This window comes from Balaenoptera acutorostrata, chromosome 6 (assembly GCF_949987535.1).
Source record: "Balaenoptera acutorostrata chromosome 6, mBalAcu1.1, whole genome shotgun sequence".
Classification (NCBI taxonomy): Eukaryota; Metazoa; Chordata; class Mammalia; order Artiodactyla; family Balaenopteridae; genus Balaenoptera; species Balaenoptera acutorostrata.
In genome coordinates, this window is record NC_080069.1 from 20,249,400 (window position 1) to 20,270,954 (window position 21,555).

Genomic DNA, 21,555 nt, shown 5'->3' on the forward strand with positions numbered 1-21,555 from the left:
TATTTTTTAATCTTCCTAAGCTGTTCCTTTTCAATTATCTTTTGTAAGCCGTCTATTTACAATGTGACAGGTAAAGCCAAGGGGAGATTCCTAACATGGGGGCGGGGCAGTTCCCAGGGCCGGGGAATCCGGGCAGGGCCAGCAGCGTGGGGAGCAAACACCGAACGCTCCCTCCAAGAACAATTCCATCAGCAGGACGGGCGTCTGGAGAGGACGTGGTACTTAAATGTCTTGTGTACACACTGAAAATAAAAGTCACTCCTGGAAACTCCTTCTAACGCAAGCATGTCTGGACAGACTTTTAATCCAGGTCTCTCTCCGGGACATGCACAGACGTCTGCGGGTCTAAAGTGGCCATAGCCCCCCCCCCCACCAGCTCGGGGTGTGACTGACGGGACTGGCACCTGACATTTCCACCACCCTCCTCCACTGCCAGGTCCAGAGCTGCCAGCATGGGTCCTGCTCACTTTGTTAGCTCTTCTGGAAGCTGATTCTTAGGCTGCTGGCTCCCAGCCCAAACAAACAGAATCGCTCCCTCAGAAGCTCTCTTCTCTCCTGGCTTAATCAGAGCAAGTAAAGGCGACGAAAGCTCAAGAAGTGCCCAAGGCGGACCCTGAGCTGAAGATGGCCCTCCAGGGCCACAGCGGGTGCCAAAGCTTCAAATCCAGTTTAGATCTGACTGCCAGGGTGTGAGACTGGAGGTCCCGGGTTGCCAACGCCCCCGCAGGGGAGGAGCAGCAACAAAGGCAGTGATGGATGGAAAGTGAAGAGGCTTGGAGCTAGCGTTCATGCCAGCGCTGGGCGGCAACCCCATTCTGCAGCCCTGGCCCTTCCCCTCCTGGACCTGCTCCCGCAGCGCGGCCTCGAGCGGCCCTTCTCCTGCCCTGGCCTCTGCAGCCGCAGCTCCCAGACAGACTGTGAACCCTCCAGCAGAACCGCCTGGGCTTTCTGACACCAGCTTCCCTCCCCTGCTCTCCAGTCACCAGCTGGTACCAGGAGCGTAACAAACAGACGAAGCCGCTCACGGATGGAGGAACACCTACGGCAAGACCTGGGCAGGAGCCACTTCTAGAAAGAACCGCGCTCTGCAGGCGGATTTCATCCCCTACCTGACGATCGGTGTCACCAAACACTTTAGCAACTGGGATGCGGCTTCCTACTACCGTCTGGGATGGCAGAGTCTGAGACAGAGTGAGAAAAGGGGACACGTGAGCAGGGCAAACCGTGAGCCAGAACCCTTTACCCCCTATCTTACACACAGACTAAATGTCCCAGCCACGCAACAGGCCCCCGGGACTCAGGCATGGGGTGCGGCTCACCCGGCCAGGAGGGACCAGGTGCGGCATCTGCGTGAACTGGGAGCAAAGAGCGTCATCTGCACCCCGATTCCGTCCACGCCACTCCCCTTGGCCCCGTGACACTGAGCATGAGCTCCTGGAGGTGCAGAAGGAGTGGGGGCGGGTCAGGCCTTGCTAGCCATGGTGTGAGCGATAACAAAGGTCCCAAACTGGCCCCTCATTCAGAATCATGTGGTGAGAAACTGCTGGTGTTCAAGCTTAGTATTTCAACAATGCTTAAGTTTTAAAGTGAATGACGAACGTAAAAACCAAAATCAGAAGAAGAGAAAAGGGGGGGGGGAGGAAGAGGGGGAGAGTCAAAGCAAGAAAAAAGAAAGGAAGAAACCAAAAGTGTCGTGGAATCTGTGAGAGTTTTTAATAACCGTGTATCAGGGCGGGGCTACTAAACGCCCCCCAGTCAGAGCCCAGGAGGAGCAGGATGCTGAGGAAGCCCCTTGCCGGGGCTCCTTCCTTCCACAGCGCTCCTGCCCTCCCTCAGGAGGCACCCCAACCCCCCGAACAAGCCCCACCGAGCAGCTCAAGGGCCCAACACCGTAGATGGCCAGCGCCCCCTCGCCCGGCCCCCTGTCCCCAGAGCCGCTCCTGCGTGCGGTAGGTCCTTCCCATCCATCACAGCCCAGCTCACATGCGCCTCCCCTGGAAGCAGGTCCCCACGGGAAAGGCCTGGGCGGGGCAGGGCGGCCCCACTGAGGTTTCAGCGCCCCGGTGGCTGAAGCACGCGGCCGAGGCAGCCACCTGTCTGCCGCCACGACAGACCCACTCCTTGCGGAGCTCAGCCTGACCGTCTTGATTGCACCTGGCCCTGCGATCGGCGGGGAGACCGCACCATCCCTCTGTGATCCTGGAAGGGCGCGCTGCACATGACTCAGATAAGACGGGGGCCCCATTCGCCTAGGGCAAGGTGAGGCACGGGCCCCCGAATTCCACTCTGTGCCTTGCAGTGATGGGCGGAACAGCCTGTCCCTACAGAGAAATCGGAACAAAACACTTGTTACCCGACTCTGGTTCAGCTTCTCTCCTTCCCCCAGGCCTCCCTCGACCCACCGTGAGGCTGAGCACTCGGACGGCTGCCCTGAGAACAGGCCGGCCTTGCGGGACACATCCTCCAATCTACCACCCCATCACTCTTCATCCCCACACCCAGGTCCTAATAGCCTTGTCTACACCTCCCTACCAAGGAAAATCCCAGTTTGCCAATCCCTGGCATGCTCGCCCGTGTCATGGGCACACATCTCTCCACTGCAACAGCTGCCTCCCTGGTTCCCCCACGATAATCCTTCCTAATAAAGCCTCTTATTACTAAGTCTGGCTTTGTTTTCCATGTGACAACTGATTACAAATGACTTGAAGCCCAAAACACATGGGTCTGATGGACAGGTGAGACCTCTGACTTCCACCTTCCTGAAGACTCATAGGGTTCCATAACGTCCCACCAGTTCAGGGTCACGGTACAAACAGGGACTGGTTGAGGAGTCAACTCAGGGGCGTGTCTGAGACCTCAAGTCACAGCTGTTCCTGGGGGCTGGCAGGCAAGAGAAACAGGGGGAAGCAACATCAAAGGAAAATCACACCACTCACGCACACCCAGTGTGCCACTCGCTGTGGAAAACTCAGCCTTTCCTTGGAAACATCAAACACAGCACACGGGACCTTTTGCTTAAGCTGACACCCCTCCAGGAGGTGGGCAGGGCCCCATGGGGCCATCCAAAGCACGACACACAGTGTATCCAGGACCCCCGCTCCCCAGGCCCCTGCAGGGAGAGAAGTTCCCGGCGGGAATACTCCCACCACCAACAAATGCTTGCCCTCATGCTCTGGGCGGGGGGCGGTCACTGCTGAACTGGTCACGGCTCTCCTGAACACAAAAGATTCTCTTCTAAACGTGTTGCAACCAAATGTGTGAAATGAAGTGTTCATCTCACTGGTAATCAGAATAATACAAATTAACACAAGATGCCATTCTCCCCCTACACAATTAACAAAGAAAAAATGATAAGGCTCAATGGTGGTGAGGAGGTATGAGTCCCTCCCCAACGTCAACAGGAAGCCTCTTCAAGAAGCAACATCCGGAACCTTACAAAAGTCAATGCTAGCTACGGGTAACGATAAGAACCAGGGACAGGTACGCACACACAGAAGTTCTCATCCAGGAGCCTCTCGATAGCCTAAAACTGAAAACATCCCCAAAGAGAGGATTAAATAAATGAGAGTATATAAAGGGCCAGACTGGCACCAGAGTGTGCATACGTGTCTTTCTGGACACATGACCTTGAGCAGATTGCTGTGGTTCTGAGTCAAACCTCCTCAGCCAACCAAGGAGGTAAATGGTGATACCCACTGCCCTACCTGAGGTGTGTTGACACATGAGGAAAACCATCAGAATAAACCTTTAGAAAGTGCATCCACCTGAGTTTTTCTCCTACACTGGAGAATGGCATATGGATAGAAAACCACAGTGTACAAACCCTGGAGAAAGTTCTGGGGTCAACATGTGTCTTCAGCAACAAATGAATTAATGGATCAGATTTAACAGAAGGGTAGGATGAGTTTTAGCAAACCGCTTTTCCTAGCAGCTGATTAAACTCGGTTTGGGTTAGGAAGGGAAACCCTCAGGGCCTACTGAGACCCAAACTGCAGAGGGAGGTGCTGAAATCACACACGCACACGCCACCCTGGCTGCAACGTTCTCTGTGTAGCCAAAGGGAAACGCTTAGAAATCGCTCTGCACCACTGTGCTGTAAATACTTGAAACTTGATTTCTCATGAATACAGATGTTGGGACATTTCACTAACGTCCCTCCAAAACTTTGGTGTCGTGCCGCAACTCCTCACAGAAACGAACGGCGTTAGCCATGTGTTATTTACGATAGGAAAACCCGCAAAGCTGGTTTCAGGAGAGAAATGGGGGACTCCGAGGGAAGGGGGGGGACAACCTCCGAGGGGGACAACACTGATGTGAGCAACAACAAGCAGCCGTCGGATAGGTTGTGGAGACGCTGCTTCCTCGCGGATACCCGTGTAACACGAGAGCTGTGTTTCCTTTACAAAATAGATTTTTTTTTTGGTACAATGATGCAATGTCTTAAATTTGAAGGAGTGAAAATGCCCCCAAACATCAGCCAACAGAAAACAACAAATGCCTATCACTTAAAGCAAAAACAAGCCAACGACACCTTGAACTGAAAGCTGTCCTTGGCCATTTACAAAAGCACCAACAGCCTTCTTGAGGTGAAAATCTTGAGCTCACACCAGCCATCTTCTGTCCAATAATCCAGTCCCTTCTGCAGACAGGGGTTTGTCTCTGTTCAACAGGACTACTCCGGGGGTTCCCACGATCAAGGCTGGACCTTTCTCTTTCCGCTCAAGGTCACAACCACCTGCTTATTGCAGTTGGTTTTGGACAGCAGGGAAAGGTCCCTCCCCACATGGCCAAGGGACTGGGAAAAGCCAGGGTCACTGAGGGCCGAGTTCAAACCTGAGGTCGCACCAGAGTGAGGGCCCCACGAGGAAGACTGACTGAGACTCGGGCCAGTTAGGGGTTCAACCTTCACACGTGGAGGCCGTGCTTTAGGTCTGCTGGGAACATGGGGTGCCAGGGAGTCCTCAGCCCCTGAGGGACAGGCTGGGCCAACTCCTGGCCATTACCACGCGGCCCGGAGAGCTCAGGGGGTAAGGGTCCTGCTCTCTGCTCAGCTGATGACGACACCTAGCACGCAAGCCCCCTGGCTCCGAATGCATGGGATTTCTGTTCTTGGCACTATGCCCTCTCCACAACTGTAAACATCTGGCTTGCTCAACACAGCACTGGACTTGTGATAATTAATCAATACATGCTGACTGACCTGGCAGGGCACACAGCACCAGCCCAGGAAGATGACTTCTTTTCAAAACATCACCCAAGAGCCCCAGACAAGACCAGCGAAGTCCACACGTGAAGTGCTCACCTACCCTCCATGACCAGATTCTCATTCTAAAAAAAAAAAAATCCCAGCCCACCGCATGCCACGGAGGACATACAGGAGGCGCTGGAGGACTGAAAACCAGCACCACCCAGTGAGAAGGGCTGGCAGCTCAGCCAAGGGCGGATGGTTGTTAAAAGGTCATTTAAGAAAATGACCACATGTTAAAAATGTTATTTAACTCATTATTCATGAGGAACCAAGGAGACATTACAGTGCCTTCAAAGAAGGCACAAGATTATATGGAGGCCGAGGGAGGAGGAAAGGGGGTGACTGCTTAGTGGTACGCAGCAGTGAAGTACCACTTTCATCACGCAGGGGGTGATGAAAAGGTCTTAGAACTAGATACAGGTGGTGGTTACACACACTGTGAATGTCCTAAATGCCACTGAGTTGTTCACTGTAATGTGGTTAATTTTATGTCATGTGCACTTCAGCTCAATTAAAAGAAAATACATATATATATATATAAATAAAATAAAGAAATATGGAAATGAACTTCCAACAGGCACAAGACTGGATTTTTCCGTGGGAGGAAGTCAACTGCCCTGCCACTGGACAGAATTCATTTGCCTGTCTACAGGCGAGGACTGTCTTCATGGCTGTCAATTACGTACAACTTACAGAGCTGTACCAAGACAGACAAACCCCACAGGCTCCAATGTTCCATCCAAAGGATGCTCATTCCAAAGTCCATGGTGGACAGAAGGGAGGGCAGAACTGTGAGGTTTGGGAGGGAAGGGGGCTCAGGACCCGGCAATGGTACACAGTGAGGTGAAGGGTGAAGTGGTACCAAGAAGGACTCCTGCATTTCCAGAGGGGAGTGGGGGATGAGGAGAGCTGGGGAGCTGGGAGCAGGGAGGAGGTTTGTCCCGACAGCGTAAGGGACGCAGGTCCTGGAGCATCACGTCCAGCAAGAGACCCAGCAGTGTCCCAGCAGCCCCTCCCAGGCGTGGGACATTCCCAGCAAGGAACTGCAGCCAGCTGAGGCATGTACCAATGCAGCTGACACATAGATTGCTGAATGATAGGAATGAAAGATTCCCCCTTACTCAAATGAAAAAACATGCTGATCACTTAGGTCTGTGCTCACACAGCCTTGAAAATAAGGAACAGGGACGCCAATCCACTTTCAGAAATGCCTTTTCTTTCTGCCAAACTAGAATTCTTTCCAGGGTTTCTCGAACATCTCTAAGAACCCCTAACGTCAGAGAGAGGGGGGCACCTGGGGCCTTCTCTTTCTTTGAAAAGAATCACGCTCTAGCAAGCCACACAGGTTTACCCCAGGTCTGCCCACCCCCCAAGTCCCCTTCCAGCCTGCACACACCTGCTCAGACACGCTGATACCAAGCAGACCATATTCCTCAGAGGTCAGAGGAGAGACCGTTCTTGGGGCACACGCTTCCTTGAGACCGCCCAGGGAGTCAGTGAGGTTCCTTCTGTACAGAACACATGCTGTGTCATGTCGAGAGGGCATGTGCTTCCGTCTGCACAAGGCCACGCTTGAGAAACATCCGTCTCAAGGCCTGAGTTGGTCACATGCATGCATGAGTTCCTTGGTGACAGCCAAACTGTGCTCTTTTCACTGTAATTTGTGTGCACTAATCAACACCCTCATATCCAGTCCCCGGACAGTATATGGCAACATCTGCAGTCCTGATGGTCGGCGTTTTCAGGTGAGTTCTCATGTGACACCAAAGGAGGTAACTGCCAGGACGCGAGGTTTCCTTGCTGGGTTCACATGACGATGACACATGAACACCACGCCTGTTACCGGAACCTTCTGCAAGGATGCTGCTCCACTTCCACTGCCCTCTCCTTACTATGTAACTCTTAGGTTCTAAGCCACAAGCTCCAGAAGACACGGCCCAAAGAGGGTTTTGTTACTCTTTTACAAGCAATCAGAACAGAAACTAAAATGTCACCAAACTCCTGGAAAGAAACAGGATGATTCATCTGCAGAGCTAATCGTACAGGTAAGAATTAACAGGGGCTCCCCCTCTCAGCTGTCAAAGCTGAACACTCTCCGTGAAAAGGAGTGGGCACTCCTTCCCCACCATGTCCCCACCTGTGCCCCGGCGCCTGCCTCCCTCCTGGCGCCACGTGCGGACAAGGACACAAGGACACGGGGAACGGGTGGGAGAGCGTGCCTCCGCGTACTTTCACGCCCTCGCAGCCTAGCTGCCCATCTTCTGAGACCTCAGAACTAGACGGTCTTGGGATCTCACGTGGGACGCCCCCCAAGGCACCACGCCGGCATGTGGTGCCCACAATTCAGCCCCAAAGGAGACTAGGGCTGCAGGGGCTAAAAGGGTTTATACCCAAACTCTCTCGCAGGAGGGGCTGATTTTAATTCCCCTCCTTTCTGTACATCCTACAGTACATGTGCTACTTTTATAGTAAGGGGGAAAATCACACCTAGAAGAATTACAATTCTTGAAAGGCTCCCCACCCCACTTTTGGAAACAGCCCTCCAAAGACCTAAGCTGTCCTGGTGGCTAGTATCCAAGCCACGGCCCCTCACCTGGAACTTCCTGACCAGCCTGCAGCAGGCACGCAGCAGAAGGACAGACTGAGCTGCCACAGGACTGTGATACAGTGACTAAAGCAGGGCGGTCACTGTGCCAGGCCCGGTCCTCCAAATGACTTGCAATCATTTAGGAAACTCTGTGCCCCCTAACCTCGCCAGGGCCTGCACAGGTTTCCAAACCCTTCTGCTTTTGCAAAAACCTATTTTCTTTCTATTGCTCATAAATGCCTCTCTTATTCTAAAGCCCAGTGTGACACAGTTTTTCTTTTTTTTAATTAAATGAAGCAAAATTAATCTTGCTTGACAAATTACTAAACAACTATGACCCTTTCTCTCACTTAGGAAGATGTCACAATATCAGGGTCAGAAACTGTTACGGTCGGAATGTTTACGTCTCCCCCCACCCCAAATTCATATGTTAAATCCTACCCCCACCCCCGGCATGATGGTATTAGGAGGGGGGCCTCTGGGAAGTGAGTAGGACATCAAAGTGGAGCCCTCATGAATGGGATTCGTGTCCGTATAAGAGAGACCCCAGCGCGGTCCCTCGCCCATTTTACCTTGGGACAACACGGTGAGAAGTCCAAGACCTGAACCCAGGCCCTACCCGACCGACAACATCAGCACCCTGATTTCAAATGTCTAGCCTCCAGAGCTGTGAGAAATAAACGTCAGTTGCTTATAAGCCACCCAGTCTGTGGTATTTTGTAACAGCAGCCCAAACCCCACAGCTTTCGTCATTCTAAAAATGTTTACTTTAGGATTCCTGATGAAGGAAGACAAAGTATCATACAGAAGGACACGCTATCAACTATCTTCCATCCCCGCCAAATAAACGACCACCACTAAACAGTCTCCACTTAAACCTCTAACTAAAACATACCACTACACTGGCCTTAATTTACCAGGGTTTTAAAAGCAACCCAGGGGCTTCCCTGGGGGCACAGTGGTTAAGAATCCACCTGCCAATGCAAGGGACACAGGTTCGAACCCTGGTCCGGGAAGATCCCACATGCCTCAGAGCAACTAAGCCTGTGCGCCACAGCTACCGAGCCTGTGCTCTGGGCTTGCGCGCCTAGAGTCCATGCACCGCAACAAGAGAAGTCAATGCAACGAAGACCCAACGCAGCCAAAAAACAAAAAAAAAGGTAACCCAGTTTGTGGCCTTGATTAGAAATAGATGAAACATAAATTAGTCAATACTACAGACACACCACTTGGAACAATCCCCTTAAACACCATGAACAAGGGGGGAATCTCTTCCACCCTTTAGCGAGATTCCACACACCCCCGCCACCCCCCCCCCACCCGCCGCCGCGCCGTGTGAAATTGCTCCCTGGCAGCAAACTGATGCTTCTGGAAACACAAGAAGACATGCAGGTCACTGGGGTGCCGTGTATTAACTTTCCACCCCTGGGCACCAAATGCTGCCCAAAAGCCTTAAAGTTCCTCCGAACACACCTCATTTGCTACTCCCTAAAGATACCATGGAAACCCAGGGAATCCAGCCTAGGGAGACGGGGGCAATGCCTTCAGCTAGGATGCTGGCCCCATTCCAAACAAAGGCTGCATTTCAGACACTAGGTCTAATACATTCCCAAATCCCAGTACCAGGAGAGAGAGGTGTGATCGCTGCAGACCTCACAGACAGTAATGGATAATAAGGGAATACCACGAACAACTCTGCAAGTAAAGTCAACAACTTAAAGGGAATGATCCAATCTCTCAACCACCACAAATTACCACAACGCATCATGATGAAATAGATAACCTGAACAATACTTAAAAAATAGAATTCATACTTTAAAACTCTTCTGAGAAAGACATCTCCAGACCCAGATGGTTTTACCAGCAAATTCTACCAAACATTTAAGAAAGAACATCAATTCTACATAAGCTCTTCCAGAACACAGAAGAAAAAACATTTCCCAACTTAAATGAGGCCAGCATTACCCTGATAACAAAACCAGACAAAAATAGCACATGAAAATTGCAGACCAACATGAACATAGATGCAAAAATCTTCAAAAAATATTAGCTAATTTAATCCAGCTACATATATACATACATACATACATATATATATATACACATATATATATATATACACACATATATATATATATATATATATATATATATATATATATATATATATAAATGGTATACCACAACCAAATGGAGTTTATCCCAGAATGCAAGGCTGGTTCAATATATAAAATCGATCAATGTAATCTACCATATTAACAGTCTACAGAAGAAAAACACACAAGCATATCAATTTATGTAGAAAAAGTATCTGAAAAAAATCAGCATCCAATCATAACTCTCAGCAAACTAGAAATAGAAGGGAACCTCTACAGTCTACTAACGGACATCTGTGAAGAAACCTATAGCTGACATGATACTCAGTGATGAAAGACTGAATGCTTTCCCCTAAGACCAGGGACAAGGCAGATGTCCCCTCTCACTGCCTCTATTCAACACTGCACTGGAGGCCTGGCTAGTGAATGAGGCGAGAAAAAGATATAAAAGGCATACAGATTAGCAAGGAAGAAATAAAATGGCCTTTTCACAGACAGCATGATTGCCTCTGTAGAAAATTCCAAAGACTCTACAACAACAACAAAAAAGCTCTCAGGACTAACAAGTGAGTTGAGCAAAACCACAGGATACGAGATCAGTAACAGAAAATGAATCATCTTTCCATGTACTCCCTATGAATGATGGTAAATTGGTAAGTTGAACTTCATCACAATTAAAACGTTTTGTTCTGTGAAAGATTTTGTTACAAGAATTAAAAGACAAGTTACGGACTGGAAGAAAATATTTGAAAACCCCAAACCTGACAAAGAACTTGTGTTCAGAACATAGGAAAAATTCCCAAAACTCAACAGGAAGAAAAAACCAACCCAATAAAATAAGAGACACTTCACCAGGGAGGATATAGAGATGGCAAATAAGTACGTGAGAAAATGATTAATGCCATTAGTCACTAGGAAACGCAAATTAAAACCACAAGGAGACACAGTGTATGCAAATTAGAATGACTAAAAAAATGGTGCAGCAACTGTGGAAAACAGTATGGAGGTTTCTCAAAAAACTAAAAAACAGAACTACCATATGACCCAGCAATTCCGCTCCTGGGTATATATCTGAAAAAAACAAAATCACTAAGTCGAAAAGATACATGCACCCCAATATTCATAGCAGCATTATTTACAACAGCCAAGCTATGGAAGCAACCTAAGTGTCCATCAACAGATGAATGGATAAAGAAGATGTGGTATAAATATATATATATATACACACACACACACATACAACGAAATACTACTCAGTCATAAAAAGAATGAAACTTTGCCATTTGCAGCAACATAAATAGACTTGGAAGGCATTATGCTAAGTGAAATAAGTCAGAGAAAAACAGATACTGTGTGATATCACTTACACATAGAATCTAAAAATACAACAAACTAGTGACTATAACAAAAAAGAAACAGACTCACAGATATAGAGAACAAATTAGTGGTTACCTGTGGGGAGAGGGTTGGGGGGAGGGGCAATACAGACAAAGGGCACTAAGAGGTACAAACTATCAGGTATAAAATAAGCTACACGGATATACTGTACAACATGGGGAATATAGCCAATATTTTATAAGAACTATAAATGGAGTATAACCTTTAAAAATTGTCAATCTCTATACTGTACACCTGTAACATATAATATTGTACATCAACTATACTTCAATTAAAAAAAACCTACTAACAAAACCAAGTATGGGTGAGAATGTGGAGCAACTGGAACTCTTACAGGTTGTTGGTGAGAATGTAAAACAGGACAGACACTCCATAAAATATTTTGGTAGTTTTTATAAAGTTAAACACACACTTACCATATGGCCCAGAAATCCCACTCTTGGGTATTTATCCTAAGTAAATGAAACCATACACTCACAGAAAAGCCCTCACATGAATGTTTATGGCAGCTCTATTCAAGCGTACAATGGACTACTACTCAGTGACAAGAAAAAAATCAACTGTCGATCACACAACAGCTTGAATGAGCCTCAAAGGTGTTATGCTTAAGAAGGAAGCCAACCTCAAAAGGCCACCCACTCTATGGCTCCATTTATAGGAAGTTCATGAACAGGTAAACCAGAGGGACAGAGTAGGTCAGTAGTTGTATGTGGTCAGGGGTGATGGGAGGTGTGAATATAAAGGATAATACAGGCATACCTCATTTTACCAGTACTGCCCTTGGCAGATACTGTGTTTTCTACAAATTGAAGGTTTGTGGCAACCCTGCATTGACCCAAGTATATTGGCACCATTTTTCCAACAGCACTTGCTCACTTTATGTCTCTATGTTACGTTTTGGTAATTCTCACAATATTTTAAACTTTTCCATTATTATTCTATTTGTTATGGTGATCTATGATCAGTGATCTCTGATGTTACTACTACAACTCGCTGAAGGCTCAGATGATAGCATTTTTTAGCAATAAAGTATTTTTTTTGCCTTTAAAAAAATGTTTAATTTTATTTTTAATTTTTATTTTATATTGGAGTATAGTTGATTAACAATGTTGTGTTAGTTTCAGGTGTACAGCAAAGTGATTCAGTTATACATATACATGTATCTATTCTTTTCCAAATTCTTTTCCCATTTAGGTCATTACAGAGTACTGAGCAGAGTTCCCTGTGCTCTACAGTAGATCCTTGTTGGTTATCTATTTTAAATATAGCAGTGTGTACATGTCAATCCCAAATTCCCAATCGATCCCTTTTCCTCACCCTTCCCTCCGGTAACCATAAGCTCGTTCTCTAAGTCAATAAGTCTGTTTCTGTTTGGTAAATAAGTTCATTTGTTAGGCAGAAGACCTAAATAGACATTTCTCCAAAGAAGACATACAGATGGCCAAGAGACACATGAAAAGATGCTCAACATCACTAATTATTAGAGAAATGCAAATCAAAACTACAATGAGGTATCACCTCACACCCATCAGAATGGCCATCATCAAAAAATCTACAAACAATAAATGCTGGAAAGGGTGTGGAAGAAAGGGAACCCTCCTACACTGTTGGTGGGAATGTAAATTGGTACAGCCACTATCGAGAACCATATGGAGGTTCCTTAAGAAACTAAAAATAGAGCTACGGTATGATCCAGCAATCCCACTCCTGGGCATACATTCAGAGGAAAACATGGTTTGAAAGGATATATGCACCCCAATGTTCGTAACAGCGCTGTCTACAATAGCCAAGACATGGAAGCAACCTAAATGTCCGTCGATGGACGAATGGATAAAGAAGATGTGCTACATATATACAATGGAATATTACTCAGCCATTAAAAAGAATGAAATAATGACATTTGCAGCAACATGGATGGACCTGGAGATTATCATACTAAGTGAAGTAAGTCAGACAGAGAAAGACAAATATCATATGATATTGCTTATATGCAGAATCTAAAAAAATGATACAAATAAAGTATTTTTTCTTTTTTTTTTTTAAGTATTTGTTTATTTATTTATGGCTGTGTTGGGTCCTCGTTTCTGTGCGAAGGCCCCCTCCAGCTGCGGCAAGCGGGGGCCACTCTTCATCGCGGTGCGCGGGCCTCTCACCATCGCGGCCTCTCCCGTTGCGGAGCACAGGCTCCAGAAGCGCAGGTTCAGCAATTGTGGCTCACGGGCCCAGCCGCTCCGCGGCATGCGGGATCCTCCCAGACCAGGGCTCGAACCCGTGTCCCCTGCATTACTGGCAGGCAGATTCTCAACCACTGCGCCACCAGGGAAGCCCCCAAATAAAGTATTTTTAAATTAAGGTACATATACATTGTTTTTTTCTTAGACATAATGAGATTGTACACTTTTAATAGACTACAGTATAGTGTAAACATAACTTTATGTACCTGGAAAGCAAAAATTTCATGTGACTTGCTCTACTGGAATATACGTTTTATTGCAGTGATCTGGAACGGAACTTGCAATATCTCCGAGGTCTGCCTGTACAGGGGAGAATTTGGGGGGATGGAACTATTCTGAATCCTGATTGTGGAAGTGGTTACATAAATCTATACATGTATTAAAGCTCACAGAACTGTACACCAAAATAATCATTTTTACTATAAAATAATTTAAAATATGAAGGAAAAAAGAGTAAAAGGACTACGTTAATTTGATTCAAATGTTTTTAAAAACACTTCACTTTTAGCCAGACACAAAAGGACAATACTCCATAATTCTATTTGTCTGAGGTCCCTAGAGTAGCGAAATTCATAGCGACAGAAAGTAGAATGGTGGGTACCAGGAGCTGGGGGAGGGGGACTAGGGAGTTGGTGTTTAATGAATTTGCGCAGAGTTTCCGTTTGGGAAGATGAAAAAGTTCTGAAGTGGATGGTGGTGATGGTTGCACAACAGTGTGACCGTACCTAATGCCACTGAACTGCACACTAAAAGTGGTTAAAACGGTAAATTCTATTTTAAAACAACTTTATCAGAAAAGTAGATTTACAAAAGTGTACTTGTATGAAAATAAAACAATAAAAGGGAGTTCTAAAAGCAGGAGGTTAAAGCTTTAACTGCGGATCACTCTCTGCAGACTTGTGCTGCTTGGTCTGGCGTGCGGCTTCCAGACTTTCCCTGCATGAACCATGCACGCAGGCTCCGTTACACATGGGACAGGGTCTGTTCATAATGTGATCACAAACCAGACAGAGACCCTGAGTCAACTTGTCCAATCCTTTGGACTTTCAAAGAATCATGCTTTTGCTTCCCACGAGAGGCAACCAAAAAGTCGGTAAAATACATCGATCGTCTGAAGAAGCATTTTGCACTTTTAGCCATACCTGAGCTGACCAGAACCTTAAACAGACCTGCGTGTAGAGAGAGGGCTATGGAGACTCTGGCCCAATCAGTCAGTGACAAGTTTGGACCCTGTTCCTCATCTCCTCCTTGAGATCACGAAGAGAAGAGGGCAGAGAAAGAAGGGGGGTTACACCCCCATGGCAGTATTTCTGGGTCCCGGCAGCTGCAGTGTGTGACCCATGCTCCTGATTCAGAAAAGTTCTAGCCACTTTGCAGCTTCTGGGCAGGGTCCTCCCACCACTCCCACTGGTTGCCAACAGACTGAACCCCAATGATGTCCAAATGCACACTGCAGCTTCTAGATACCTGGCATCTATAAACACCAAAAACAAACACAACCTGACTCATTCGCCCAGCTCACAAGCTTGCATCACAAGCTTCTGAATGGTAATTAACCCTCATTTAAAGTCCACGTTGGTGGTGGAGTCAAGAAATCATTGGCATTTTGATCCAGATAAGAACACCACAAAGATTAGGCTGGACAAACAAAATAAAAATCTATCTGCGTGTTTCCAAGTTCTTAGTTTCTAGCAATATTCCTTGTGTACACAGATGAGAGAGCCAAGTAAATAATTTCTGTAAACTGTGTTTAAATTAGCGTCTCTTTCCTTCTCTGTGGTTAGGCCTCTAACCGTTCATCTTCCCTGCAGAACACAAGCTTCAGCAGACATGGACCATTTTTGAAAAACTACATACACTTCGTCATCTCTTTCCAGTTTGATTCCCAGAACATCCTGACTGAGGACAGGGCTGAAAAATGAAAAACGATCAAGCCGCTGGTTTCCCAAGCCCCTACCTACAGACCTGTGTCCCTCAAAGAAGAGAAAAAAGTCAGAAAGAATGTTTGTTCACTGACACATCCCTCCTGGCTAACCTTTCCACAGTGTGTCAAGACCAGAGATCTGGTCTCAGGTCTGTCACTGGGGAGCCCCTGGACGTCCCACCGGGCCACCCTAAGAAGTTCCAGAAGGCGCTTCTGATAGGAACAGCTGGTGCCTTAGGACCTGGGGGCAGGGGGAGACAGAGCTGAAACACTGCTGTAGCACTCGCCGCTGTCACCAGGCGTCTCCAGCGCCAGCTCTCCGGCATCCCAACTGGCATCCCAGCTGGCCTCCCGGGTTGGGAGAGGGTCAGGCTCGGGCGCCACCGAGGCCCGACAGCCCCTGAGCACCAGGAGAGCCACACGCTCAGGCATGCCCCCCGGCTGCCAGGGTGGGCCGCGCTTTTCTAACAAATGGCGAGACAAGACGCTTCGTGGGAACCTTCAGAGGCCTGGGGGCAGTTGTGCCCGCACCGTGCCCCACGCACCCAGAGACCAGGAGAGGTTGCGGGTCCCCGGGAACCTAGTGACGTCCCTCTCTGGGCCTCAGCCGGCTCAGAGGTGTGTGAGAAGCCACCAGACACACCGAGTGCCAGGCCTAGAAGTGACGTTCCCTCCTGCCGCCCAACCCTGGGTCACAGCCCTGGCACCCATGCCCCTCGGGCTCCCGCCTGCCACCCTAAGCCCTTCCACCTCTGGGACCAGCCCACTCTCCCATGCATGCATGCATGCATTCATTCATTCATTAGCCTCAAACAGTGCACCCGATGGAAAAGAATGAGAAGAGCCATCTTCCTTCATCAATTTGGGGAACCCTACAGAGCTCCTGTTGGTCTCCCTTCCCTTATCCACCAAGCAGGTCATTTCCAAGCCTACAGAAACTGGAGGACCAGGCCAAGCCTGCCTGGGGACCACACTGCTTTTCTTCTGTTTCACTGTGATTATTTATCGTCCAATTAACAACACAGCCAAGAGGCCTGATAAGAACGTGCCAGGCGGACAGGTCAACTTCAGCGGCATGGAGGACAGGAAAGGACAGCCAGACCATGACCCAAACAAGGGTTTCTGCTGGAAAAAGAAAATACCAGGATGCGGAGCACCAAGCCTTTCAGCTAATAAATACTTCCACCGTGTCCATGTCAGGAAATGAAGCATTTTATAGAAAGAGGATGACAAGTATCCTCCCCAGAGGCACCTAAGGAGTCACTCAGGCCTAAACATGGGGCCAGAGGTGACAGAATGAAGGAGCAGTCCCAATGAGGCCCCAAGGCCGCAAGGATGGGGCTCAGCCTGCACCAGGCCAGAGCTGTGCTCCCAGCGCCATCAGGATGCAAGAAATGTTACCTTCCTCCGCGCTGGCACTGGGCCCCGTGGCCTCTGGGAACGAGCCACAAGCCCCTGCCTGCTCAGGGAGCAGGTCACCCCTCGTCCTTGTACACCCTAAACAAGCTCATGCACCTAATCTATAACCCGCCATGGGGTTGAGGCACTTGGGGGTGTTGATCAGGACGGTTAATTTTACACGTCAACCTGGCTGGGCCACGATGCCCAGATATTTGGCCAAATTATTCCAGAGGCTTCTGTGAAGGTATTTTTTGAATGACATCACCATTTAAATTGGTAGACTTTTGAGTAAAGCAGATTACCCTCCATAATCTGGGTGGGCCTCATCCAATCTGTTGAAGGTCTTAGAAGAAAAAACACTGATCTTGCGCCAAGAAAGAGGGATTCTGCCTCCAGGCAGCCTGAGTCTCCAGCCTTCCCTGCAGGTTTCAGACTTGCCAGCCTCCCCAGTCACAAAAGCCAAGTCCTCAGAATAAACCTCTCTCTCTCTATGCACACACACACACACACACACACACACACACACACATGCACACCACTAGTTCTGTTTCTCTGGAGAACCTTGACTGATACAATCAGGGCCACAGCGTCCAAGATGCCACCCAGCCTGGGCCACCCCCGCTCTGGAGCAGAACATTATTGTGGAGAGAAAGCCTCTATGAGCACACGGCACCCTATGAAGGGTTCAGTGAAAAGCCATGTGTGCGAACAGGACACACAGCCCAACATCTGTCTGGGGCGCATAACTGCCTCCCAGGAAAACATGCTGCATTACTTATGACATTTTGATGAATTTTCACTTGTGCATTGTCATTCTAAACAAGCAAGAAGCGTGGAGGGGGTGTGGGGAGGTGAGTTTTATCATCTGGCTAAAAATACAATCAAAATGATATATAGAAAACTAGTTCTACAAGCCTCCTGGTGAGCAGAGACTCCTAAATCTATGAAAACCTTTTGGAATGCAATCCTCCAGTTCTGCTGTGCACTATTTTTCAGGAATACATGCACACACACAGGCACACATGCACACGAACACACACACAGCCAATTCCAAATATCACCAATTTCTTTTTTGGGCCCCACCATTCATGGGGGCCATTGCATGTCCTGCAGGCAGGTGGCCAGGCTGGCACAGCCAAAGCAGACTGATGCCTGTCCCAGAGCAATGGACATGAAAGGCTCGGACCGCTCAGGTCACCCCCACCCCCCAGACGAACCACAGAAGCAGGCGATGGTCCCACGGGTCTCCAATCAAAGTTCATTTGTATCTATTAAAAAGCTTACGGGGCTTCCCTGGTGGTGCAGTGGTTGAGAATCTGCCTGCTAATGCAGGGGACACGGGTTCGAGCCCTGGTCTGGGAGGATCCCGCATGCCACGGAGCAGCTGGGCCCGTGAGCCACAACTACTGAGCCTGCGCGTCTGGAGCCTGTGCCCCGCAACGGGGGGGGCCGCGATGGTGAAAGGCCCGCGCACCGCGATGAAGAGCGGTCCCTGCACCGCGATGAAGAGTGGCCCCCACTTGCCGCAACTAGAGAAAGCCCTCGCACGAACCGAAGACCCAACACAGCCAAAAATAAATAAATAAATAAATACAGTAGCTATAAAATTAAAAAAAAAAAAAAAAAAAAAAAAAAAAAAAAAAGCTTACGGATGAAATGCTTTTAAATAGGCTTTTATTTTCCAGAATACTCTAAAATGAAAGAAATTCCCCAAATCAATAAAATTAGCAAAAGAGCAACAGCTCAATTTCTACTAAAGTGAATAATAAAGTGGATAAAGACCAAAGTCAGGTGCTTCAAGGAGAAAATGCAAACAACTAATAAACCACAAACAAGCAATGGGGTCAGAGACCCATGACCTTCCCTTCTCCTGATCACATTGGTGAGGACTAAACACACCAGTAATGCTCCGGGGCGGGGAGGTGAGGGGGAAGAGAGACTCTTGTGAGCTTCGGGGGCACAACGCTGTCCTGGCAGACAGCCCAGCCACTCCGGTCAAAATTAAAAGTGCATACACCCTTTGACTCAAACATTTCCATTCTAAGACTCCTATAGAAATACTCACTGGAGTACACCAAGAAAAATTGTCAAGGATGTGGCAGACTAGAGAGACACCCAAATTTCCATCATGGGGTAAGGGACACAGGGTACACTGTCCTCAGAGACTCGTGCATGCACAGCCTCACGGTGCAATGCAGAGCACGCGTGTCAATGCCACAGTGCTGAGTGAAAAAAGTGAGTTGCAAAACCCTCTAAGGTGTGACCACATCTTTGGGAAACCACCATCTATATGCATGTGTACAGGTGTGTGCACGCACATATGTGTGTATGTAAATGGCACAGAGAAGACCTCAGAAATGCAGCTGGCAGTGGCATGTACCCTGGGCACGAGGAGGTCGCTTTTACTCTTGGCTTGCTTTCTTCATTTTCAAAACAATAAAAACGCCATTAAAATAAAGGAAAAGTTAGTCAGCATATCTGACTTCCTGTTCACACTAAAGATTCAACGGGTATTTTCGTAGAAAAGCTACTTAAAAGAAAAGGTTCCAGCAGCAGAGATAAAAACCCACATAAAAAGATAGAAGGCCCTTTCCTGTTTCCCCTCTGAGTCAATGCAAAATTATTTAACAAAGCAGCAAGTTTCCACCACACTCTCGTTTCTATAACTTCCCACGAATGCAGAAAGCAGCCGCAGTTTCCATTTTCCTGCTGATAAAGCCTCGCTGAACTATATCCTGGAGAAGGTGAATGCCTGCCAGCCCCAGTCCACACCCCCTCTCCCTGCACCCAGCCACCAGGCCAGTCCCCACCCCAGCAGGGCCACCCGCCTCCTCCCAGCCCCACACAGTATTTCTCTTGCCTTCTCATGTGCTCCAGTAGCTTGCAAAGAACATTGACTCAGAGCCTGTGAATGTGACATTATTTGGAAAAATACTTGCAGATGTATCAATAATTCAGATCATGGAGTTAAGATGAGATCATCCTGGGTCACCTAGGTGGGCCCTAAATCCATTGACAAAGGTCCTTATAAGAGATACATGGAGGAGAGACACAAGGAAGAAGGCCACGTGAAGATGGAGACAGACTTTGGAGTGATGTGGGCACAAGCCAAGGGACACATGGAGCCAAGAGAAGCTGCAAGAGGCAGGAAGCGTCCTATCCTAGAGCCTTCAGAAGGAGCACAGCCCTGCCAACACCTTGATTTTGGACTCCTGGCCTCCAGGACTAGGAGAAGATAAATTCCTGTTGTCTGAGCCACCCATTTTGTGAAGCTTTCTTATGGTGACCCTAGGAAACACGCGTGCACACCGTGAGTCTATGAAGTGTAAGCACGTTTTCCTTCACGGTCAGTTTACGGAGAAGGCAGAAGGCCTCCTTGCTACACAGACGATGAAAAACTGCAGGATGAAATTCAAGTAATTACCATTACTGTACCCGTTATGGTTCCAACCCAGCACCTGTGTCCCGGGCGAACCCCACCCGACCCCCAGGCCCTGCCCGCTCCCTGGGGAGCCACCACTCTGTTCCAGCCACCCCTGCAGTGTAACAAACCACCCTGGACTCGGTGGCCCAAGACACTTCCCCACGCTCAGCGGTTCTGTGGGCCGGGAGTCCCAACGGGCCCCAGCAGGGACTCTTGTCTGTGCTCCAACGTCTGAGGCCGCGGCTGGAGTCCTGATGGCCAAGGGCTGTGATCATGTGACGGCCGATCCCCTCACACATCAGGGTCCTAGCGATGAGGGTGCAGAGACCAGGACTGCCCACTACAGTCCCAGTGCTACGTGGCCTTTGGGGGTTGGGCTTCCTCACAGCATGGCAGCTGCAAGGCCATCAGACCCTTACTTGGCATCTCAGGGCTCCAAGATCCAAGCAGTCAAGAGGCCACCCACAGGGAAGACAGACACAGCATCTCAGGGACAGCAATGCTAACGGATTTACAGCCATGCACTTTACTTACACTGCCACAGCTTTTCTCCCTACTCAGCTTCGGCTGCTTACTGCTGTTCTTGAGTTCCGACTCAGCATTCCTGACTTAGAGACCTCAAGCCCATCCTTGGTGGTCAACACCCACCCCCAAGCTTCCCTCCCTGGCGGGACACACCCCCCGTCAGCGTGCCCATGCGCTGTCGTCCAGCCAGAGGCACCACGTCCTATGCGCTCTCCCTCCACATCCCCATCCCCTGCTGCAAACACAGCGCCTGGGACACGCAGAGCACGTCACCTGCTCACCGAAGGCGTGAACAGCAGCACAGCAGAGTGAGAGGGCACAATGCAGTGAGACAGAACGGTGGAACAGAGAAGGACCACCATGTTAAAATGACCAGGGAGGTTTCCACCCAGCCTTGCTGGGCCCGCCAGGTGGGAAGAGGCAGAGGGTGGCAAGGAGAGACCCCAAGGGGCTAGATGGCAGCAGGGGCGTCCTGAACAGAGAATAAAGGGACAAGAATGTTCACAAGCTACATGCATAATGGCCCAAGCCAGAAACCAAGCCAACAGCATAGCAGGCACGTGAACTGTGGTGCACGGCCCCCACGGAATGGTGGAGGGCGGGGAAGAAGGAAGAACCCTGGGTGTGCTGCAGGGCCCGAGGCCGGCCACACACAGGAGCTGAGGGACATCCATGGGTGTGCTCCAGAACCCAGTGTATGCAAATCCAAACCCAGCCA

The 21,555-nt window shown here is 48.7% G+C and overlaps 1 protein-coding gene across 7 annotated transcripts in view; it reads right to left on the minus strand.

Moving 5' to 3' along the window:
• The window catches only part of SEMA4D (semaphorin 4D), a 123,237-nt gene that overhangs the window by 84,022 nt on the left and 17,660 nt on the right, over positions 1-21,555 (minus strand). Inside the window, exon 1 of one of the 7 annotated variants that reach the window (XM_007193415.3) lies at positions 1,110-1,160. The exons of the other annotated variants lie outside the window; for them this stretch is intronic. The gene's annotated coding sequence lies outside the window, so the exon portion shown is untranslated. Of the gene's footprint in view, positions 1-1,109; positions 1,161-21,555 lie in introns of those variants that run through there. 7 annotated transcript variants of the gene reach the window in all.